The sequence below is a fragment of the Pseudophryne corroboree genome, chromosome 4, assembly GCF_028390025.1.
Source record: "Pseudophryne corroboree isolate aPseCor3 chromosome 4, aPseCor3.hap2, whole genome shotgun sequence".
Taxonomy (NCBI): Eukaryota; Metazoa; Chordata; class Amphibia; order Anura; family Myobatrachidae; genus Pseudophryne; species Pseudophryne corroboree.
In genome coordinates, this window is record NC_086447.1 from 96,867,554 (window position 1) to 96,892,410 (window position 24,857).

The 24,857-nt window shown below is 45.5% G+C and overlaps 1 long non-coding RNA gene and 1 pseudogene across 1 annotated transcript; one reads left to right on the forward strand and one right to left on the reverse strand.

The window, feature by feature from the left end:
* Positions 1-523: 523 nt before the first annotated feature.
* LOC134911135 (uncharacterized) lies at positions 524-22,184 on the forward strand. The gene is made up of 2 exons (XR_010176341.1): positions 524-689; positions 21,833-22,184. It is a non-coding gene; the product is annotated as an uncharacterized LOC134911135 (long non-coding RNA).
* Positions 22,185-22,664: 480 nt separating this feature from the next.
* On the reverse strand, positions 22,665-22,783 carry LOC134911982 (5S ribosomal RNA; annotated as a pseudogene).
* Between the last annotated feature and the right edge of the window lie 2,074 nt (positions 22,784-24,857).

Sequence of the window (24,857 nt, forward strand, 5' to 3'; positions counted from 1 at the left end):
ACATTCTCAGGGAAAAGAAGAATTGGAATTGGAATTTGGTTTTATTGTCATTAAATATTCAACGCATGAACAATCAATGTGACACCTGAATAAGGGACAATAATGGTACAGGATATATTTGCTGAATATAAACCCAGTTAATTTCAGAAAATTACTCTAGTTCCTTCTTCAGTCTCCTATTTACAGCCAGGCCCGGCGACAGGGGGGGTCAAAGGGGACACCCGTACCGGGCCCCGACGTTGTGAGGGGCCCCAAGGATCTGGGCATCAACCATGGCATCAAGCTGTGTCAGTGCAACACGTAGGATGGGGTAAAATTTAAATGGATTGCGCTGGCCGGAAGAAAGCCGTGGCACTGTATAGTTGATAACTCCGTCGGTGGAACCCATACGCGCACGCAGGGGGGGTTTCCGAGTACCTAGAAACCCCCCCTGGCCGCCGATCCATCTGCGCTGCTGATCGTTTTTTGTGTGTGTATACAGCGTGAGGAACTGACAGGCTGCAGCAGCTCCATCCTTACACAGAGACGCTTGCTTCTTGGTGCCTGTAGAGGGAGCTGCAGTGACAGCGCAGCACACAGCTCCTCTCAGGAGGTACTGTACTTATACGTGAGGTGAAAGAGAAAAAGGCTGGTGATGGTGAGGGCACTGGGTAGGCAGTGGATGTGTCCAATACTCTCACTGAATCCAGGTGGGTGTTAGATACTGTATGTTGGGATTGAAGGAGAGGCCGGTGGTGTGTAATAAAATAGGCTGGCTGGGGGGGATGGTGATAGAAGGCTGTAGTTACTTATAATGGTGTGTGTATGTATGGCATGTGTAGTGTGTGTGTATGCAAAGCATGCTATATGCATGTATAGTGTGTGTGTATGTATACTATGAATGCATGTATGTATGTATGCATGTATACTGTGTGTATGTATGCTATGCGTATGTATACTGTGTATGTATGTATGTATGCAGTGTGTATGTATGCTGCGTGCATGTATACTGTATGTATGCCGCATGCACGTATAGTCTGTGTGTGTGTTTGTATGTATGCTGTGTGCATGTATACTATGTGTGCTATATTGTGTGTGTGTGTATGTATGCTGTGTCCATGTATACTGTTTGTGTGTGTGTGTGTGTATGCATGCTACTGTATGTGTATGTACGGTGGTCCGCCACTCCTCTGACATTCAAAATAATACTCAAGTGCCCTCTGTAAATAATTATAATCCCGATAAAAAAGGCAGGTGCACTCAGATATTACAAAAAAACTGTAATGATGCAAAGTCACAGCATATTCACGTTTCGGGGGCCCGTAGCCCTGACATGTTGATATGCTGTGACTTTGCATCATTAATTTTTTGTAAAATCTGAGTGCACCTGCCTTTTTTACTGGGATTATATACAGTATATTCAAACACAGTACATGTATACCCACCCACACATATACGTATACAAACACATGAATACATACATGTACGGAAACCCCCCTATGGAAATCCTGCGTTTGCCACTGGAACCCCCCCCCCCCCCCCCCCCCTCTCTGCGGCGGTAACCCAGCCACTGCCCACAGTCACCTGTCCGTGTCCCACTGTGTGCGTAGATATCACATGACGCATCCATGCGACGCTACACCCTTCACTTACTCCCCGCCTTTCACAGTTCACTTAAGTCTGTGCAGTGGCGATGGTCCTAAGAGGAGCCCAGTCCAGTGCCCAGGAGAAACACTGGACTGCAGGAGAAACAGCCCAGGCAGCTTGGAACTGGAGGATAGCAGTGGTATTTTGGTAAGTGACAGCAGTCAGAGTGTGGAAACGCTGTCACGCAGTGTCTCTCATGAGCCAGAGCATACAATGTTTTAAAATACAAACAAACCAGATAATATTCAATAATGCAATGCTATTTCAAAGTAATGCAGCATATTTTTATTAAAGTGCATAGTGAATATTATCTGTGTTTTTTTATAATATTTAAAAAAACATTCAATATGCAATGTAATAAAAATATACTGCACTACTGCTGAGGATATGCTATAACACTATCTGCATTTTCAATAGAACGTCTCTACCTGATAGCAGTGACATTAGTGGTTTTTATTAATATTGTTGAATTGTCGGCATAATGTTATTTTAGAATTAAATAACATTATGCCAGCAATTCAACAATATTAATAACAAATACTAATTTCACTGGTAGAGGACTTCTATTCAAAGTGCAGATAATATATTATGGTCCACTTTGCTCAGCAGTAGTGCAGTGTACTGTATGTAAGTATAATAACATCCCTAACTGTGTGGAGTTTGTATATTCTCCCCATGCTTGTGTGGGTTTCCTCTGGGTACTTGAGTGTCCTCCCACACTCCAAAGATATACTGTGTGTAAATCAGTGTGTGTACACGTGTTTAGGGCAGACTAAATGGGCCAAGTGGTTCTTATCTGCTGTCAAATTCTCTATTTCTTTGTGTTCACCTGAACAATACACCTATATGGCAATACATTTATTGGCACATGCAAGGGACGGATGTGCGGGTCTGATATCCGGGGGGGGAGCGGGAGGTGTTTGGAGGGAAGAGGGGGGCCCCAGAGGTATCAGTGTACCGGGCCCCGAGATTTCTATTGCCGGCCCTGTTTACAGCATTCATACAATCTCAAGATTTTAAGTAAGGGGGGTGGGGGCGTGGCGGGGCGGTGGGGGGGGGGGGGGGGGGGGGGGTTGTGTTCAGATGAATGTGGAAGAAACTGCTAAATTACCAATTGGAGAGGGCTGTTGCTTTTGTAACTATACTAGTAAAAAAATAATAGCTAAAGTGCTCACTATCTGTAACCAATGGGTGTGTATTGTGAGGATGGGTCATTAATATTGGGAGAGAATCAGTAGGCCACTATAATAGTATAGTAGTAGTAGCTTGTGGAAAATAAGTAAGATGTAATGTGGAAGTATCTAATTTACTTCTTCAAATGAAGGTCTCAAACACCACTAAATATCAAGTCAAAATGCTCTTTGAGTGATCTAAAATTCAGATGAATTTCCATAAACGTTTAGCAATAGTGAACTGCTATACAGTACTTCAGACTGTCCTCAGGGTAAGATATCTGGAATATAGGTGTGTTCCTATAGTCTAGCAGTATGTATGTTAACATAGCCAATGCTGCTACCCTGTTGATGTATCTGGTATGGTTTCTAAAAGGAGCACCCTTCTTGGTGTCTTTTAGCTGCTATGATGTCCACAATTGGTGGAAAAGTTAATAGACAACCCCTCAGGGGATACCAGGTTTTAATGAGTAACATGTCACTGTTGTGGCATCCCACAAGACATAAGAGTCTTACCGGTAAGCCTCAGGGTACATCTGCTGTAGCTGATGAATGTTGATGGACACTCCTTCTGGGAGGAAGGCCACACAGTGTTGGAAGCAATATCCCAATATTGAGCTAGCTATCATTCTACTGACAATATAAATGCCAACCTGCAGCAATTTTACAGTGCTCTCCACTGAGCACTGTTATCCACTACAGCAGGGGGGACTGATGATCAATCCCCCCTAACACATGCTCCACTGGACTCTGCATGTAGGGAGGAAAGACCCACTGGGGAGGTGGATACTGACACTTGGGGGTGGAGGACTATTTGCACTGGAGGGGTAGGGGATGGGTAATACACATAAAAGAGTACTGGCCCTGGGGGAAGGGGTTTGCTCTACATACATGGTGACTCAAGGCACTAGTGTGGTGGTGGGGTGGGATATAGTGCCACAATGGTAATCTACAGACACTGATAAAGGGGGAAATGACACTGGGGATACAATGTCACGGAGAGGATGGGAGGTAATTTTACTATAGGGATCTATGGGGGGGGGGGGGGGGATTTTGTGAGACATAATCTAGGCATCTTTTATCTTCCATAAAATATGGAATTACATTTTTAAAAATGGTTTTACCTTAATTAAATAAAATTAACAATCTTTCATTACTTTAAAAAAAGATAAATTTGTTAGTTAAGTGGTTAAATTACTCCTCCAGCACGTCATGTGGTTGCACAATGCTAAATTAAAAGGAAAAGAGATGGAGAGCAGTGATATAGTAAATAGATGCAGAGCAGTGATATAAAGTAGTAAAGAGATACAGAGCAGTGATATAAAGCAGTAAAGAGATACAGAGCAGTGATATAGTAAAGAGATGCAGAGCAGTGATATAAAGTAGTAAAGAGATGCAGAGCAGTGATACAGTAAAGAGATGCAGAGCAGTGATATAGTAAAGAGATGCAGAGCAGTGATACAGTAGAGATAAAGAGCAGTGATACAGTAGAAATAAAGAGCAGTGATACAGTAGAGATACAGAGCAGTGATATAGTAAAGAGATGCAGAGCAGTGATATAAAGTAGTAAAGAGATGCAGGGCAGTGATATAGTAAAGAGATGCAGAGCAGTGATATAGTAAAGAGATGCAGAGCAGTGATATAGTAAAGAGATGCAGAGCAGTGATACAGTAAAGAGATGCATCGCAGTGATACAGTAAAGAGATGCAGAGCAGTGATATAGTAAAGAGATGCAGAGCAGTGATACAGTAGAGTTGCAGAGCAGTGATACAGTAAAGAGATGCAGAGTAGTGATAAATAGATGCAGAGCAGCAATAAATAAAGAGACGCAGAGCAGTGATATAGTAAAGGAAATCTGAGGTGTGATGAGGCAGACCTCTGTAAATCCCTATGAGTGGAGTAGTACTGTAAAGGAGTGGAGAAAGAGATGTGTGCTGCATCTCTTTACTGTATCACTGCTCTGCATCTCTTTACTGTATCACTGCTCTGCATCTCTTTACTATATCACTGTCTGCATCTCTTTACTGTATCACTGCTCTGCATCTCTTTACTGTATCACTGCTCTGCATCTCTTTACTGTATCACTGCTCTGCATCTCTTTACTGTATCACTGCTCTGCATCTCTTTACTGTATCACTGTCTGCATCTCTTTACTGTATCACTGTCTTCATCTCTTTACTGTATCACTGCTCTGCATCTCTTTACTGTATCACTGCTCTGCATCTCTTTACTGTATCACTGCTCTGCATCTCTTTACTGTATCACTGCTCTGCATCTCTTTACTGTATCACTGCTCTGCATCTCTTTACTGTATCACTGCTCTGCATCTCTTTACTATATCACTGTCTGCATCTCTTTAATGTATCACTGCTCTGCATCTCTTTACTATATCACTGTCTGCATCTCTTTACTGTATCACTGCTCTGCATCTCTTTACTATATCACTGCTCTGCATCTCTTTACTGTATCACTGCTCTGCATCTCTTTACTGTATCACTGCTCTGCATCTCTTTACTGTATCACTGCTCTGCATCTCTTTACTGTATCACTGCTCTGCATCTCTGTACTGTATCACTGCTCTGCATCTCTTTACTGTATCACTGTCTGCATCTCTTTACTGTATCACTGCTCTGCATCTCTTTACTGTATCACTGCTCTGCATCTCTTAATTTTATCACTGTGCTCAATCAGGGGCTGATTCTGAGTCACATTCAAAGTGGCTACAGTGGTGGGTAGCCACGGGAACCTAATTTGCTACCTCTTTCTCTGACAGGGCAAATCACATTGAGCTGTATCACTCCGCCCCTCACTTCAGAAACAGATTACACAAAGAGCACTGTATCACTCCACCCACTGTCACAGAGGGGCTGTTACATTAATTTTAATAAACCTTTAGTCAGATTGAGACCCTGTGGGGCCCTAAGCAACCGGCTGGTTGGTACCTCTAGTCCTTTCCCACTTTTATATGTCAAAACCCCCCACAAAACCATAAATATAGGTTAGGGCAATCCATGCCACTCAGTTTACACTGTGCTCTTGTGTTGATTGATACCCAGATGATCCTATTTTGATGTACTGGGTAGAAAAACAGCCAATATGACACTAAACAAGAAGAGGAATAGATAATGCTTCATTATAAATTACACCTTCTGAGCCTTATTAGCTGTCTCAGAGCCCATTTAACAATATGAATGGCTCCCATCTTCCAAACGACTAATTAGAGGGTGTCAGTCTGCAGCTATAATTTACCAACAATGTACATAATCATCTTTATGCACATTGCAGACAATAACATTTGAAAAGCAATGCATTTTTGCATTGTGTATTTTCTTTAGTGCAACAAGGGTAACAAGACATACAGAACGATGGCATTTCCCTTTGTACATCTCTCTACTCTGACACAGCTGAGAAATAAAATAAGGTACAGTATCTGAACGCAATCCTCTTATGAGAAATACACAGCAGTGTTCTGGCCTTGACCCTAAACGTACTGCGTCGCCTAATGAGGGCTCACCTTGATTATCCAGCGCTCAGTTTGGTCAACAGTTCACTACAAAAAGAAACAAACAAAAAGAAAGAAACTCAACCGCTTAGGAACCAGTAACCGTTCAAATCCAGGATGAGGATATAACAATAAATAAATGGAATGGAAGATATTTAAAGGCCAGCCAAACAAAGGTTATTGTTGCAGGAGAAAAAGTACTAATAGCCAAGGGTATGATAACAGTGCAATCTCTACAGCAAATATGGAGACATTTTTTCCATTAAAAGGCAATTTTTCTTATTTTTTTATTTTTTTTTTATATAGAGTAAGAAAGGGCAAGTACTGTATATTCAGAGACAGACGCAGATCGCTGCATACGCAGCCGGATCTGCATCCATCTCCTCACATGGTGGTGGCTGCCCAGCATTGGGCAAGGCCACCCAGCATGTGTTAGGACACCTCCCAATGCGTCCGCATCAGAACTAAGGTTGACCCCTGGCTGCCATTTTTTTAACTCGGAGCGCCGCCTCGCGAACACCCGCCTCTGTCAATCACATTGCGTTTGCATACATCATTCTAGCACCCTGCACCTTTCAAATCCTGTGCAGTTCCTCTTTCGTGCCTGGGGTGTCGCTCTCTGCTCTGGTGCTGCACCGCACACCCAGGTCTGTATCACAGCACTGAGTAACAGATCAGAGTGTGCTGAGAAGCATCACAGCAGAGAGCAACACCCCAGGCAGGAAAGAGGAACTGCACGGATTTTGAAAGGTGCAGGGTGCTAGAATGAACAATACAACCACAATGTGTGTGGCCGCGCAGCCGTGATGCACCCGCTGCGCATGCACATTTTGCCTCCATCGGCAAACTGCGCTGTGGGCCGCATCAGCGGTGGGGTCTGAATGAGCCCCATAATGTCCACAACAACTAAGTATGGAGTTAGTGGAAAGAGCATCTGATCATTTTATAGTTTTGTTCAAACGGACTTTGTTTATTTGCTTTGGAAGGCGCTGTGTACCACATGTGGCGCCATATGAATAAAGGATAATATTAATAATAATAATAATAATAACAACAATAATAATAATAAAATGTCTTGCTAAAAACATTGCACATGGGCCCAACTGGGCCCAGTATTTTGTGATGCACATAACTAACAATTGTGGTCCATTGGTCTTCAAAAAAAAGGATTAGGGGCCCGTGAGCGTTTTAACAGAGGTGGGGCCCTTGTGAAGACTCCGGGTGGGCCCCCTCCTCTTCACGGCACGGTCTGCTGCGGCATTTTGGCTGTGATTATTGCAGTAGCTGCAGCGCCTGGCAATGATCAGTGTGTGCCCCCCTGAACCCAGGGGCCCTTGTGCACCACACCCACTGCACCCATTATAAAAACGCTAGTGATTAGGGGTGTGGACATGAAAATGCAGTACAAGTAGGGGATGCAGATGCAGGAAAAGTGCATTGTCTCCAGGCACATCTATATGCTAGATTAAGGAGGCACATCTATGAATATATGCATTATGCATGTAACGTAATATACAGAAGCACTGGCCAATCCAGAGTATGTTATGTGGGACAGATTTTGCAAGTTTTAGCAGAACAATTCTATTGGTGATTCACAGTCATACGTTCCTCAGCTGCAGCTACAGGGGGTAATACCAAGTTGATCGCAACAGGAAATTTTTTAGCAGTTGGGCAAAACCATGTGCACTGCAGGGGAGGCAGATATAACATGTGCAGAGAGAGTTAGATTTGGGTGGGTTATTTTATTTCTGTGCAGGGTAAATACTGGCTGCTTTATTTTTACACTGCAAATTAGATTGCAGATTGAACACACCCCACCCAAATCTAACTCTCTCTGCACATGTTATATTTGCCCCCCCCCTGCAGTGCACATGGTTTTGCCCAACTGCTAAAAAATTTCCTGCTGCGATCAACTTGGAATTACCCCCACAGTCACGGATGAATGAGCACGATGGGGTGGCACCAAGCAGTTCGCACGCAGCCTATTAAAGTTAGGGCAGTTCATTGTTTTTTATTAATCCATAACTGCTTGCCTTTGTCCTCTCAGGTCTACAGTGCAGACTGTGCAAAGGATAAAAGAGTTTACAATCAATTTATGTGTAAAGAATGTTAGAACAACTGCACATGTAAGAAATGTAAATACAGATGTGTCTTTACACTGTTGCTCAAGTCGCGGAAAATATCCCCTCTTGGTGCGTCAGGTCTCGGCCGAACTGATCATCTTTATTGCTCGAAATATGCATCTCATTTTCATAAACAGAATAACTGGAAGCGACAACACTACATTGCTAGCTTGCACTGCCCAGTTTGATGTGAGTCTGTACCTGTGTAAGAAGTGCTCCAATGCACCAGCCACAGCTTTATCTCACCCCAAGTTCCGCTGTGTTTCTCCTGCAACTTTGTACACGTGTAAAATGAATTCCTGTGCAGTTAAAGTCGCAGCCTGATGTCTCTGGTACACTGTGTGTGGTGCGTCGCTGTGCTTGAGATGTGAATCATACCCCTTTTACGCTAGCTCAAAAAAAGCGGGTTTATGCACGGGGGCGCGCACTGACCCGGGTTTTTTTGGTAGTGGAAACGGCTCCCTCTGAAAAAACCCGGGTCAGTGATCCGGGAATCCTACTTGGAATGACCCGGGTAAGGGTGTAGTGTAGAAGGGTTACCCGGGTCATACAACCCGGGACCCGTTTACAGCATGTTAAGAGCCCATTCCTCCCGGACCGCAGTGTCCTGCGGGCGGTCAGGAGGTTGGGGGGACAGCACATGCTGTCAGCGCTTCTGTCTGTCCTGCTATGTGCGTGGAGGCTGGGGGCAGCCCAGCAACTTCCAGAGCGCTGGGCTTGCCCCCAGCATGACACTGGGCAGCATCACATTGGGGGCATGGCCTAACAGGACCGAGGCCATGCCCCGAGGGTCCCGATCTACTGGTTTACCCGGCGCTTGGAGATGAAGTCAGAACTGCAGAAATAACTTTTTATGCGCCGACCTGCACAGGGGGGTGTTGTGTGCTCCCCAGCCATGATCAGATCCAGGAAGGGGGCGCTATCAGCTCAATTTTCCCCCTGGACCTACTGCATTGCAGCCCAACACACAGCAGAGTATGCTGGGAAAAGAGGCTGCAACCGGTGATAGGTAAGAGGGGAGGCGGCTGTTGTGGGGGGGGGTGGGGGGGGGTGGGGTGTCTTAATGTGTTGCTTTAATGTGAAGGGCAGGAAGTTGTTACATCACTGCCTTCCACTTGTTATTCAGGCAGTGCCTCAGCAGCCAGTGCGTATTCAGCATAATTGCAGTGAGTGAAGACACACTTTTGCAGTTCTCCAGAGTCCTGTAGTGATTTTCACACAGACCACTTTACAGGTACAAACTATATCTTATAGAGATTTGAACATTTCAGGTGATAACAGGCAATTTCCAAATTCATTGCAAAAAAAAATAGCAAGTGCTGAAGTAAAAAATACAAATTGGCCCCTTTTCAGCAATAAATTCAGCAGTTTAAAATGGATTTTAAGCCATGAAAAAGTAGGTATTTGCAATAGGAAGTAAATTGGGTGCATTATCTCTGCCCCTACTCTTCCTGGCACTCAAAGCAGCTGCTTTTCCTGTATACTTTCAATCCTGTTGCTGGTCCCCAGCAGAGGATCCTCAGCAGATCTGTATGTGGTACAATAAAACGCATGATCTATGCTGAGATTCCTGTCATTCATTGTCCTCCAGAGGGCAAACATGCACACTCGCAACGGCTGTGAATAATATCTTTAATATGTATGTCTTTATTAAAAAGCAAAAGGATGTCTGCTCTCCACCAGGCAATTACCCAGCGAGCAATAGGATTACATTTTAGAAGTCATATTTGTAGTGTAATTTAGTATTTTTGTTGCCTGATTAACCAGAATGCGCCCAAAATGATCACAGTATCCATTAACAGGCGGAACGGCTGTAGAAATTACGGTATTCTAGAGCTGGCAAGAGATTTAAGGGGGGCACACACGGGGAGATGTGTGCTGAGCGATCTATCACAGACCGCTCAGCACACATCTTTCCCCCCTCTCAACACACAGCGTGATGTGCGCTGAGCATGGAGGGGGGCGGGGGACGGGCTGCTCATTTCACCTAGCGGGGAAGTGAGCAATCTACTAGATTGTGACTGCATGCAGGCCAATTTAGAACTGGTGATAGTGAGGCGGGGGGGGGGGGGGGGGGGCGTGTATCGCTATCGCTATGGGGCATACACACGGAGAGATCCGTGCTTAATTTCTAAGCAATCTAGTGTCATGTGGTTCAGGCTAGTATTAATCACAGAGAGTATGCACAGACTTTTCACTCCCACAATTATACAGTTAAGGCCCCCATACATCAGCAATCAATTGGGGCAAATTGGAGTTTTGTAGATGGTTGAAAAATTACATAATTCTGTGAGAAAATAGAAGTAAAATGTTAATACTGATGAGTTATGGCTGGCTGGTAGTCCACATTTCGGATAACTTAACCAGGGATTGGTTTATTAACCTGTAAACGCAGTGGCTGAATCGCACAGTGTAATTGGTATGCAGCAGGAACACAATTCAGTATTTCTCTGACGTCCTAGTGGATGCTGGGACTTCCGTAAGGACCATGGGGAATAGCGGCTCCGCAGGAGACTGGGCACAAAAGTAAAAGCTTTAGACTAGCTGGTGTGCACTGGCTCCTCCCCCTATGACCCTCCTCCAAGCCTCAGTTAGATTTTTGTGCCCGAACGAGAAGGGTGCATGCTAGGTGGCTCTCCTGAGCTGCTTAGAAGTAAAAGTTTAAATAGGTTTTTTATTTTCAGTGAGTCCTGCTGGCAACAGGCTCACTGCATCGTGGGACTAAGGGGAGAAGAAGCGAACTCACCTGCGTGCAGAGTGGATTGGGCTTCTTGGCTACTGGACATTAGCTCCAGAGGGACGATCACAGGTTCAGCCTGGATGGGTCCCGGAGCCGCGCCGCCGGCCCCCTTACAGAGCCAGAAGAGCGAAGAGGTCCGGAGAAATCGGCGGCAGAAGACGTTCCTGTCTTCAGATAAGGTAGCGCACAGCACTGCAGCTGTGCGCCATTGCTCTCAGCACACTTCACACTCCGGTCACTGAGGGTGCAGGGCGCTGGGGTGGAGCGCCCTGAGACGCAATAAAACACTATAAAAACCTTATATGGCTAAAGAAATGCATCACATATAGCTCCTGGGCTATATGGATGCATTTAACCCCTGCCAGTTTTCCTGAAAAAAGCGGGAGAAAAGGCCGCCGTGAAGGGGGCGGAGCCTTTCTCCTCAGCACACAAGCGCCATTTTCTTTCACAGCTCCGCTGGAAGGACGGCTCCCTGACTCTCCCCTGCAGTCCTGCTACAAGAATCAGGGTAAAACAAGAGAGGGGGGGCACTATTGGCAGCTAATATAAAACAGCAGCTATAAAGGGAGAAACACTTACATAAGGTTATCCCTGTATATATATAGCGCTCTGGTGTGTGCTGGCAAACTCTCCCTCTGTCTCCCCAAAGGGCTCGTGGGGTCCTGTCCTCTTTCAGAGCATTCCCTGTGTGTGTGCTGGGTGTCGGTACGATTGTGTCGACATGTATGAGGAGGAAAATGATGTGGAAGCAGAGCAATTGCCTGTGTTAGTGATGTCACCCCCTAGGGAGTCGACACCTGACTGGATGGTCGTATTTAAAGAATTACGTGACAATGTCAGCACTTTGCAAAAAACTGTTGACGACATGAGACAGCCGGCAAATCAATTAGTGCCTGTTCAGGCGTCTCAGACACCGTCAGGGGCGCTAAAACGACCGTTACCTCAGATGGTCGACACAGACCCAGACACGGATACTGAATCCAGTGTCGACGGTGAGGAGACAAACGTAATGTCCAGTAAGGCCACACGTTACATGATCACGGCAATGAAGGAGGCATTGAATATTTCTGACATTACAAGTACCACAAAAAAGGGTATTATGTGGGGTGTGAAAAAACTACCAGTAGTTTTTCCTGAATCAGATGAATTAAATGAGGTGTGTGATAAAGCGTGGTTTTCCCCCGATAAAAAACTGCTGATTTCTAATAAATTATTGGCATTATACCCTTTCCCGCCAGAGGTTAGGGCACGTTGGGAAACACCTCCTAGGGTAGATAAGGCGCTCACGCGCTTATCAAAACAAGTGGCGTTACCGTCTCCCGATACGGCCGCCCTTAAGGAACCAGCTGATAGAAGGCTGGAAAATATCCTAAAAGGTATATACACACATACTGGTGTTATACTGCGACCAGCAATCGCCTCAGCCTGGATGTGCAGCGCTGGAGTGGCTTGGTCGGATTCCCTGACTGAAAATATTGATACCCTGGATAGGGACAGTATATTATTAACTATAGAGCATTTAAAGGATGCATTACTATATATGCGAGATGCACAGAGGGATATTTGCACCCTGGCATCTAGAGTGAGTGCGATGTCCATTTCTCCCAGAAGAGCGTTATGGACACGACAGTGGTCAGGTGATGCGGATTCCAAACGACATATGGAAGTATTGCCGTATAAAGGGGAGGAGTTATTTGGGGTCGGTCTATCGGACCTGGTGGCCACGGCAACGGCTGGAAAATCCACCTTTTTACCCCAGGTCACCTCTCAGCAGAAAAAGACACCGTCTTTTCAAACTCAGTCCTTTCGTCCCCATAAGGGCAAGCGGGCAAAAGGCCACTCATTTCTGCCCCGGGGCAGAGGAAGGGGAAAAAGACTGCACCAGGCAGCCTCTTCCCAGGAGCAGAAGCCCTCCCCCGCTTCTGCCAAGTCTTCAGCATGACGCTGGGGCTCTACAAGCGGACTCAGGCACGGTGGGGGGCCGTCTCAAGAATTTCAGCGCGCAGTGGGCTCACTCGCAAGTGGACCCCTGGATCCTGCAGGTAGTATCACAGGGGTACAAATTGGAATTCGAGACGTCTCCCCCTCGCCGGTTCCTGAAGTCTGCTCTACCAACGTCTCCCTCCGACAGGGAGGCGGTAGTGGAAGCTATTCACAAGCTGTATTCCCAGCAGGTGATAATCAAGGTACCCCTCCTACAACAGGGAAAGGGGTATTATTCCACGCTGTTTGTGGTACCGAAGCCGGACGGCTCGGTGAGACCAATTTTAAATCTAAAATCCTTGAACACTTACATAAAAAGGTTCAAATTCAAGATGGAGTCACTCAGAGCAGTGATAGCGAACCTGGAAGAAGGGGACTATATGGTATCTCTAGACATCAAAGATGCTTATCTCCATGTCCCAATCTACCCTTCTCACCAAGGGTACCTCAGGTTTGTGGTACAAAACTGTCATTATCAGTTTCAGACGCTGCCGTTTGGATTGTCCACGGCACCACGGGTCTTTACCAAGGTAATGGCCGAAATGATGATTCTTCTTCGAAGAAAAGGCGTCTTAATTATCCCTTACTTGGACGATCTCCTGATAAGGGCAAGGTCCAGGGAACAGTTAGAGGTCGGAGTAGCACTATCTCAGGTAGTGCTACGTCAGCACGGGTGGATCCTAAATATCCCAAAATCACAGCTGATTTCAACAACACGTCTACTGTTCCTGGGGATGATTCTGGACACAGTCCAGAAAAAGGTGTTTCTCCCGGAGGAGAAGGCAAGGGAGTTATCCGAGCTAGTCAGGAAACTCCTAAAACCAGGCCAAGTGTCAGTGCATCAATGCACGAGAGTCCTGGGAAAAATGGTGGCTTCTTACGAAGCGATTCCATTCGGAAGATTCCATGCAAGAACTTTTCAGTGGGATCTGCTGGACAAATGGTCCGGATCGCATCTTCAGATGCATCAGCGGATAACCCTATCTCCAAGGACAAGGGTGTCTCTCCTGTGGTGGTTGCAGAGTGCTCATCTTCTAGAGGGCCGCAGATTCGGCATTCAGGATTGGATGCTGGTGACCACCGATGCCAGCCTGAGAGGCTGGGGAGCAGTCACACAGGGAAGAAATTTCCAGGGCTTGTGGTCAAGCATGGAAACGTCTCTTCACATAAATATCCTGGAACTAAGGGCCATTTACAATGCCCTAAGTCAAGCAAGGCCTCTGCTTCAGGGTCAGTCGGTATTGATCCAATCGGACAACATCACGGCAGTCGCCCACGTCAACAGACAGGGCGGCACAAGAAGCAGGAGGGCAATGGCAGAAGCTGCAAGGATTCTTCGCTGGGCGGAAAATCATGTGGTGGCACTATCAGCAGTGTTCATTCCGGGAGTGGACAACTGGGAAGCAGACTTCCTCAGCAGACACGACCTCCACCCGGGGGAGTGGGGACTTCACCCAGAAGTCTTTCAAGTGATTGTAAACCGTTGGGAAAAACCAAAGGTGGACATGATGGCGTCCCGTCTCAAAAAAAACTGGACAGATATTGCGCCAGGTCAAGGGACCCTCAGGCAATAGCGGTGGACGCTCTGGTAACACCGTGGGTGTACCAGTCGGTGTATGTGTTCCCTCCTCTGCCTCTCATACCAAAAGTACTGAGAATCATAAGAAGGAGAGGAGTAAAGACTATACTCGTGGCTCCGGATTGGCCAAGAAGAACTTGGTACCCGGAACTTCAAGAGATGCTCACGGAGGACCCGTGGCCTCTACCTCTAAGAAAGGACCTGCTCCAGCAGGGACCTTGTCTGTTCCAAGGGGTCGTTTCCTGCATTTCCTGCAAGCAGGACTGTCTATGGGCCTAAAATTAGGATCCATTAAGGTTCAAATTTCGGCCCTGTCGATCTTCTTCCAGAAAGAACTGGCTTCAGTGCCTGAAGTTCAGACGTTTGTCAAGGGGGTACTGCATATACAGCCTCCTTTTGTGCCACCAGTGGCACCTTGGGATCTCAATGTAGTTTTAGGGTTCCTAAAATCACATTGGTTTGAACCACTCACCACTGTGGAATTAAAATATCTCACATGGAAGGTGGTCATGCTGTTAGCTCTGGCGTCAGCCAGGCGTGTCTCAGAATTGGCGGCTTTGTCATATAAAAGCCCTTACCTAATTTTTCATTCAGACAGGGCAGAATTGAGGACTCGTCCTCAATTTCTCCCTAAGGTGGTTTCAGCGTTGCACATGAACCAACCTATTGTGGTGCCTGCGGCTACTAGGGACTTGGAGGACTCCAAGTTGTTGGACGTAGTCAGGGCCCTGAAAATATATGTTTCCAGGACGGCTGGAGTCAGAAAATCTGACTCGCTGTTTATCCTGTATGCACCCAGCAAGCTGGGTGCTCCTGCTTCTAAGCAGACGATTGCTCGTTGGATTTGTAGTACAATTCAGCTTGCACATTCTGTGGCAGGACTGCCACAGCCAAAATCTGTTAAAGCCCATTCGACAAGGAAAGTGGGCTCATCTTGGGCGGCGGCCCGAGGGGTCTCGGCTTTACAACTTTGCCGAGCAGCTACTTGGTCAGGGGCAAACACGTTTGCAAAATTTTACAAATTCGATACCCTGGCTGAGGAGGACCTGGAGTTCTCTCATTCGGTGCTGCAGAGTCATCCGCACTCTCCCGCCCGTTTGGGAGCTTTGGTATAATCCCCATGGTCCTTACGGAAGTCCCAGCATCCACTAGGACGTCAGAGAAAATAAGAATTTACTTACCGATAATTCTATTTCTCATAGTCCGTAGTGGATGCTGGGCGCCCATCCCAAGTGCGGATTGTCTGCAATACTTGTATATAGTTATTGTTACAAAAAAATCGGGTTGTTTATTGTTGTGAGCCATCTTTTCAGAGGCTCCTACGTTTATCATACTGTTAACTGGGTTCAGATCACAGGTTGTACAGTGTGATTGGTGTGGCTGGTATGAGTCTTACCCGGGATTCAATATCCTTCCTTATTATGTACGCTCGTCCGGGCACAGTATCCTAACTGAGGCTTAGAGGAGGGTCATAGGGGGAGGAGCCAGTGCACACCAGCTAGTCTAAAGCTTTTACTTTTGTGCCCAGTCTCCTGCGGAGCCGCTATTCCCCATGGTCCTTACGGAAGTCCCAGCATCCACTACGGACTATGAGAAATAGAATTATCGGTAAGTAAATTCTTTTTTTCCAGGTGCAGATATAAATATCTGCACCTGGAGATACTGAATTGTGTCAACTGAATTGGGTGGCAGAGGAGACAGCGCACAATGCTCTCCTCCAACATTAAAATCAGAACCAAAGTTATTGTTAAGAAAGTTGCTCCAGCTGATTTCACATCACACATTAATGCATTTAGTAAACCAATGCTTCCAGAGATCACAGATTTATTGTGGGGTCTCATGAGAGAGAGCAGTACTGGCTTTGTCTCCATGTTAGGCAGAAGATGTGGGCATCATGTGACTGTCATAATATGCCCTCCGAGTATTAAACTGTACAACTCTTTTCAGTCCACTTGTTGGTGAGGGGATTGGTATAGGATTGACTGCGCTCGCCGCGTTGCGGGCACGGGGGATCGCTTCGCTCGCCACAGGTTCTATTCTCCCTCTATGGGTGTCGTGGACACCCACAGAGGAAGAATCCTGCGGTGGGATTGTACCCCTGTTGGGATTACGGCATCGGTATTGCGACCGCTGGGATTCCGACTGGTGGTAATTTAAATGCATCCCCCGGTGAGACCTAATGACCTACTGCTTTCAGATGTATACAGAGATGCCCCATCCCAAAACCTTCATCACTGAGGTTATCCTGTGACATTGGTTAATAGGCATCATGGCTCAGTTGAAGTGAATACTACTTATATATTATACAATGTAGTTGTTATGTAACATGTTATGATTATTTGCTTAGAACACATAAGTAGGAGTTATGACATGGTATACAGCTTTGGAACTTGACAGTAGATTGAACACTATGGGGTCTATTCATGAAGCAGTGAAAAGGGCGGAGAAGTGAGTTAGTGGAGAAGTTACCTATGGCAACCAATCAGCATTGAAGTAACATTTATAATTTGCATACTATACAATTGTACGGAGCAGATGATTGGTTGCCATGGGCAACTTCCCCACGGGCTCACTTTTCCACTGCTTCATGAATAGACCACTATATATGCGTCTGAAGGTAATCTCTCTATTTGCAACATACTGTATAGCATTAATGCTATAGGAACATTGGGGGTAATTCAGAGTTGATCGCAGCAGCAAATTTGTTAGCAGTTGGGCAATACAATGTGTATTTGCAGAGAGAGTTAGAATTGTATATCTTTGTTTTAAGTGTATATAAAAATAGTGGTTTTGAAAAGGTAACAATGAGTTAAACCCGCACACTGACGCATTGCCATAAATAAAAAAAAGTGTTTACGTGTGTATATATATATATATATATATATATATATATAAAACTCACTTCAGAAAATAGAATAAAAATAAGAATGTCACAGTTGCTTTTCTAAATAATCCACTAAAGTTTTATTGAGGCTTAAACTGTGAAAATAAGGGCAATTTGTAAAATGGAAAAAAAGAAATTACCAAAAATTCTATTCTTCTCCAGTAGAGCCCAGTGTGAAGAGACACTATCACAGTACAGTATACGGGATGCATTGTTTCATGATGTGTTATATATTGTGACAACAGAGCTAAGTAATCAGAAAGAAGAATGTGTAACAAAATGAAACAGCTGTGAATGCCTAAATCAGACAATATTGCAGCATTGTTCACACAGCTATGTAGCAAATGTAGTGCACCCATGTGGTTCGGGCTAGTATTAATCACAGAGAGTACGCACAGACTTTTCACTCCCACAATTATACAGTTAAGGCCCCCATACATCAGCAATCAATTGGGGCAAATTGGAGTTTTGTAGATGATTGTGTAAATTGTGCAATGTATGGGGCTCACAGGACGCAGATTCCAACCAAAAAGTGATTGGGATTGGTAAATCAGGTTGTCCAACATGTTGGATTTCACAGATCAATTGGGGCTGTAGATTGCTAGTTTATGGTAACAATCAGCAGATCTGCAAACCATTATTAGTAAACTGATGAGCCATTTTAGATTGGCAGATCTGTATTTGCTGAAAATGATCTGCAAGTCACTGAAACATTCTGTGAGCTAGATGCATCATCGATTGGAAAGTGATAAAATGGAGAGTGATAAAGTACCAGCCAATCAGCTCCTAACTACCATGTCACAGGCTGTGTTTGAAAAATGGCAGTTAGGAGCTGGTTGGCTGGTATTTTATCACTCTCCATTTTATCACTTTCCAAGCGATGATGCATCTGGCCCTGTATCTGTAATGTATGGGGGCAGATTGGTGGATTGGGGAATCTTAAAATTGGGGGGGGGGGGGGGGAATCACAGAACCTGTGAATTGTTTGTTCCTGATTGCTGATGTATGGGGCCTTTAGATCAGGTTTCAGTATGGAGGTCTGAAGGTCAGCTGCTCCACTGTTGCATGACGGTCCCCCCTTATGCACCTTGGTAGCTGACGTTCACATCTCACATGCAGTTTCCACGTCAGTTATTCACAACGCGCCATTTGTCCAGCCAAAGCCAGCCCTAGCCAATTTGATGCCCTAGGCAAAATTTTGTCTGAATTAGGCCCCATGTCACAGAGCCGAGTATGTAAATTGATAATTGCCAGCCAAGCTACATCTATAGGCAGCGACGTCTGGATGCAAAAAGAAAGCATTGCAAAACTGTCATTCTGTGGAGTGGTGAAAGAAAAAAATGGAAATTGAAGTATGTATTACTGTAATTTTGCATATCGGCGAAACGGCCTTTTCCTCAGCAGAATTCCAACTTTGCCACAACTTTGCCCTTCCGGACTGGAGACTCGGGTGAATCCAATCAGGTGCGAGTCTGTGAAAGCGAGTTTGTTTCATCATGGAACTCGCAGGCTTTGCATGAATGTGCACACCTGAGAATTCTCTGCTCCAATTGGAAGTGTCTATTCGCAGTACTCGCGGCAGTGGTTTATGAATTGTCTACAAAATACGACCTGAGAGAAGTGAATGCAACAGTGGGGAGACCTTCATGGATCCCTAAAAAGTGACAACTTTGGGGGTAATTCAGAGTTGATCGCAGCAGCAAATTTGTTAGCAGTTGGACAAAACCATGGGGGTCATTCCGAGTTGGTCGCTCGCAAGCGGATTTTAGCAGATTTGCTCATGCTAAGCCGCCGCCTACTGGGAGTGAATCTTAGCTTCTTAAAATTGCGAACGAAAGATTCGCAATATTGCGATTACACACCTCGTAGCAGTTTCTGAGTAGCTTCAGACTTACTCGGCATCTGCGATCAGTTCAGTGCTTGTCGTTCCTGGTTTGACGTCACAAACACACCCAGCGTTCGCCCAGACACTCCCCCGTTTCTCCGGCCACTCCTGCGTTTTTTCCGGAAACGGTAGCGTTTTTTTCCACACGCCCATAAAACGGCCTGTTTCCGCCCAGTAACACCCATTTCCTGTCAATCACATTACGATCGCCAGAACGATGAAAAAGCCGTGAGTAAAAATCCTAACTGCATAGCAAATTTACTTGGCGCAGTCGCAGTGCGGACATTGCGCATGCGCATTAAGCGGAAAATCGCTGCGATGCGAAGATTTTTACCGAGCGAACAACTCGGAATGACCCCCCATGTGCCTAATTCAGAACTGTTCGTAGCCCTGCAAAATTTTGCAGGGCTACGATCAGGCACACTGACATGCGGGGGACGCTCAGCACAGGGCTAGTCCGCCCCACATGTCAGCGCCCCCCCCCCCCTCCCCCACAGAAGTACAAAAGCATCGCTCAGCAGCGATGCTTTTGCACTTCAGGAGTAGCTCCCGGCCAGCGCAGCTTTTACGTGCTGGCTGTGAGCTACTCGTCGGTGCCCGGGTCGCAGCGGCCGTGTGTGACTCCACGCAGCCGCTGCGGCCTGCCCCCCGCACGGTCCAGCCACGCATGCGTTGGCCAGACTGCGCCCACAAAATGGCGGCCAAACGCAGCCGTGGCGCCCCCTCCCGCCCAGCGACCGCCTCTGCCTATCAATCAGGCAGAGGCAATCGCTGGGCAATGACAGCCGTCAGCTGTCAGCCATGCACCGGCGTACTGAGGCGCATGCGCACTGCTGACCTGATCGCTGCGATGAACGGTAGCGTGCGATCAGGTCAGAATGACCCTCTATGTGCACTGCAGGGGGGGCAGATGTAACATGTGCAGAGAGAGTTAGATTTGGGTGGGGTGTGTTCAAACTGAAATCTAAATTCAGTGTAAAAAGCAGCCAGTATTTACCCTGCACAGAAACAAAATAACCCACCCAAATGTAACTCTCTCTGCAAATGTTATATCTGCCCCACCTGCAGTGCACATTGGGGGTCATTCCGAGTTGATCGCTCGCTAGCAACTTTTTGCTGGCTTGCGATCAAATAGTCACCGCCTATGGGGCAAGTGTGCGAACGCGTGTGCTGCCGAGCGGGCCAAAAACATATTGTACAGTTTCTAAGTAGCTCTAGACTTACTAAGCCCTTGCGATCATTTCAGCGTGTCTGCATGCTCAGTTTAGCTGCGGTTGAGATGATCACTGCGCTGAAAAAAGTTGCTAGCAAGCGAACAACTCGGAATGACCCCCATGGTTTTGCCCAACTGCTAACAAATTTGTTGCTGCGATTAACTCTTAATTACCCCCTTTGTTAGCAGTATCATACAGAAGGCTGTTGGTAGGCAAAAAGAAAATACTGGATGCTCTATAGTGGCTGATTTGTGCAAAATTAGGTTAAGCAAACAAATTTCGATTAATTACAAAGAAATTAAACAGAAAATACTAAAAAAGTGCAAAAATTTTTATTTTGGGGTAATTTGAAGTGACTACATTGGGCTCAGTATGGTATGCCGGCGGTCGGGCTCCCGGCGACCAGCATTCCGGCGCCGGGAGCCCGACCGCCAGCTTACCGATAGTGTGGCGAGCGCAAATGAGCCCCTTGTGGGCTCGCTGCGCTCGCCATGCTACGGGCACGGTGGCGCATATTCTCCCTCCATGGGGGTCGTGGACCCTCACGAGGGAGAATAAGTGTCGGTATGCCGGCTGACGGGATTCTGGCACCGGTATACTGTGCGCCGGGATCCCGTCAGTCGGCATACTGAAGACCACCCACTACATTTTGTCAATCGTTTATAATGAAAGGCTGACGCTGCTCCTTACCACTATGGGGGAGTGAATTCAAGTGTTATGCGCTCGGTGGGCAATAGATGGTGCCAACTGAGCAATTCAAGTGTTGCTCCGTTTGGGGCGCGCACAGTCGCCAGTGCTGATATTACTGGTTTGTAGTTCCGTCATTTTGACGGGCTGGTAACTAGTAAAATGCTTTTATTAAATGGCATCTCGCAGCTCGCTCCTAATTGAATTGAACCCTCAACGTTCTCTCTGTTAGATTCCTGAGCTGCAGAAAACCGTTAGCTAACAGCTTGTTCTGTAGACAGACTGTAAATGAGAAAACCTTCTGCAAGCAGACACCTTGTCATCAGGGCAATGGTAGACTCCACCGCTCATAATACATGTGGCTCTTGGATCAGTCATTATACAGTATGTACATCTCCTCCCACTCTGTAATATATACTTGTTTGTTTATTTTTCAGCTGTTGTGTCAGCCGGTTGTGAAGTGAAAGGATTACCATGTTTAGTGTGAAGGAGGAAGAAAAAGAAACTGTATTATTAAAGAGGCAAATCTGTATTTTACTTGGATGCTTACAAATAATCCTTTTGTTTCTTGACGGTCCTTGTAGCTAAGACAAACACATTTGCAAAAGTATCATGTAGCTTCTGTTAAAGGTACAGTACGACTACGAACACAGCTTGTCCTTTTGTAAAAGCATAAGACTAACAATAAAAACAAGTCACTATAATGCAGTGGATTTCAAGCTGTTACCTTCACTGTAACAGCAAAAAGAAATAAATCTGCACAGGATATAACGATTTCAGTTCAGTGAATTTAGTAGTATTATTATTAAACCAACATAAAGGCCTACTTAAATAATAAATTCAGCAAATAGTTGGTGGTGCTCCAGGAAGATAGTTATAACAATTATGAAACAAAGAGAAAACAAAGAACCAAAAAAAGCAACTATAGGCCTTTTCCTGGGCACACTTGAAAAATTAAAATGATGAAATTATTAAAAAATAACTTTTATTGATATATACTTTAAGAAAAAGCGAGAGCTGTCATCAATGATTAAAGAGCATAAGTGTTTGCCAGTACCAATGTACCTATTATGGGCAAAATTATAATATAGGTGAGCGAAAATAAATAAACCCTCATCCATAGAGATAATTCATACATATCCTCTCTAATCAGGAATTTATATGAATGAGGTCACTACCTCGAGTCCGATATGATCTGACAAATGCTATTGACCTGAGATCAGATTGATATAATGAGTCCCAAGTTGCTTAAACTGTTGGAGAGTAAAATACCTACGGTACCTAGTATTCCCTGGTGGTTCCCCATCCAGGTACAGACCAGGCCCTGCAGTGCTTGGTTTCCAAGATCAGACGAGTTTGGGCATACTCAGTGCGGTCTGACCGTAGGTAAATTTGTCTCCTAGGCGCACCATTTTCCGATTGTATTGGGACCCAGGATCAATCACAAAATAAATGGATATTAGATTATATATGGTCAGAAATGAATAATGATAATAGTACAGTAGACTTATAGATTCTTGCTGGGAGATCTGGTCAGTGGTATTCTAACTTCAAACAATAATGCTGACTATGGGGTCTTGAGATTGATATTACCAAAAAGTAGACTCTTCACAGTTGTGCTCCCAATCAGCCTAAGCAGCAGGAGGGCTTTATAGTGCCCACAATGGTAGAATAGTAGAGACTCTATTACAATTGTGCTCCAAAACAGCCCAAGCAACAGGTGGGCTTTGTAATCTCCGCAATGATAAGGACAATAGAAAATGTATCTACAGTATAGTAAAATCCCTATTGATTAGAGCATATATTGTAATTGCAAATTACAAATGTCCCTTGTGAGAGGGTTCCTCCTTCTCCACCCTTACCCAGTAGTTATGCACCAGAAGAAATGTTAAGCATAATAATCATGAAGATATAAATATATGGATATATCACATAATATAGATTTAACTGCTTTCCCCTTATGGATGGGGAAGTGCATGGTGAACCCTGTGGGAAAGCAAGGGGGAGCCGCGGTTGGGCAAGGAGAGCCCGTTTTCAGCCAAGAGCCAATAGAAAATGTATCTACAGTATAGTAATATCCCTATTGATTAGAGCATATATTGTAATTGCAAATTACAAATGTCCCTTGTGAGAGGGTTCCTCCTTCTCCACCCTTACCCAGTAGTTATGCACCAGAAGAAATGTTAAGCATAATAATCATGAAGATATAAATATATGGATATATCACATAATATAGATTTAACTGCTTTCCCCTTATGGATGGGGAAGTGCATGGTGAACCCTGTGGGAAAGCAAGGGGGAGCCGCGGTTGGGCAAGGAGAGCCCGTTTTCAGCCAAGAGCCAATAGAAAATGTATCTACAGTATAGTAATATCCCTATTGATTAGAGCATATATGGTAATTGCAAATTACAAATGTCCCTTGTGAGAGGGTTCCTCCTTCTCCACCCTTACCCAGTAGTTATGCACCAAAAGAAATGTTAAGCATAATAATCATGAAGATATAAATATATGGATATATCACATAATATAGATTTAACTGCTTTCCCCTAATGGATGGGGAGTGCATGGTGAACCCTGTGGGAAAGCAAGGGGGACCCGCGGTTGGGCAAGGAGAGCCCGTTTTCGGGCAAGAGCCGATGGCTGTCTTACCCAACCTCTTCAGGAGACCCTCAGACCAGTGGACGGGGCAGGAATCAAGGAGTGAGGCGCCGGCGGCCGCGGTCCGTACGACCGGAAGTTCGGGCGCCAGGACCGAAAGTGACGCGCGTTTCGCTCCGAGAGCTTGATCACTTGATCACATCTTCACTGTAACGCCTTGAATGGCTAACGAGGGGCAATACAAGGTACGCTTACCATACTATCCCTTTAAACCAGGACACTCATGAATTACACAGGTTCTGTGGCTGATTAAAACCAGGAGAAATGCAAGTTTGAAGACAGCCAGCCACAGAACTGTTAGGCTCGTGGGAGATGCAGGTCCAGGCCTGCTAGGTGACCGTGACGCTGCATCTCTTCCGGCTGCCGGAGCTGCCGGGTCCCGCCCGGCGCCTGGCAATGTGGCGGCCGCCAGGGCCGGATTAAGCCTTTGGGGGGCCCGGGGCACTTAAGACAGGGGTCCTGGTGAATGGGGGTGTATATTAGATTGTGCATACCTCCCAACATGACCCTCAAAATGCTCTCTACCTGGACTTCCCTCTTAATACATGATTGGCGTCACCTGTTTCACCTATTGATAAGAAAGGTATTTCAACACAGGTGATTGCAATCGGAAATTGAGATGGAAGTCCAGGTAGAGAGCATTTTATACCTCCTGGAATGGGTCATATTAGGAGTTATAGATTGTTTATATTAAATTTAAACCAATGGTGTATATTAGATTTAAATTAATAATTTAATAATGCCCGGGCATTGTTTATAACTAGTTTTCTTGTAGTGGAACAAAGCAACTTAAACAACTTAGA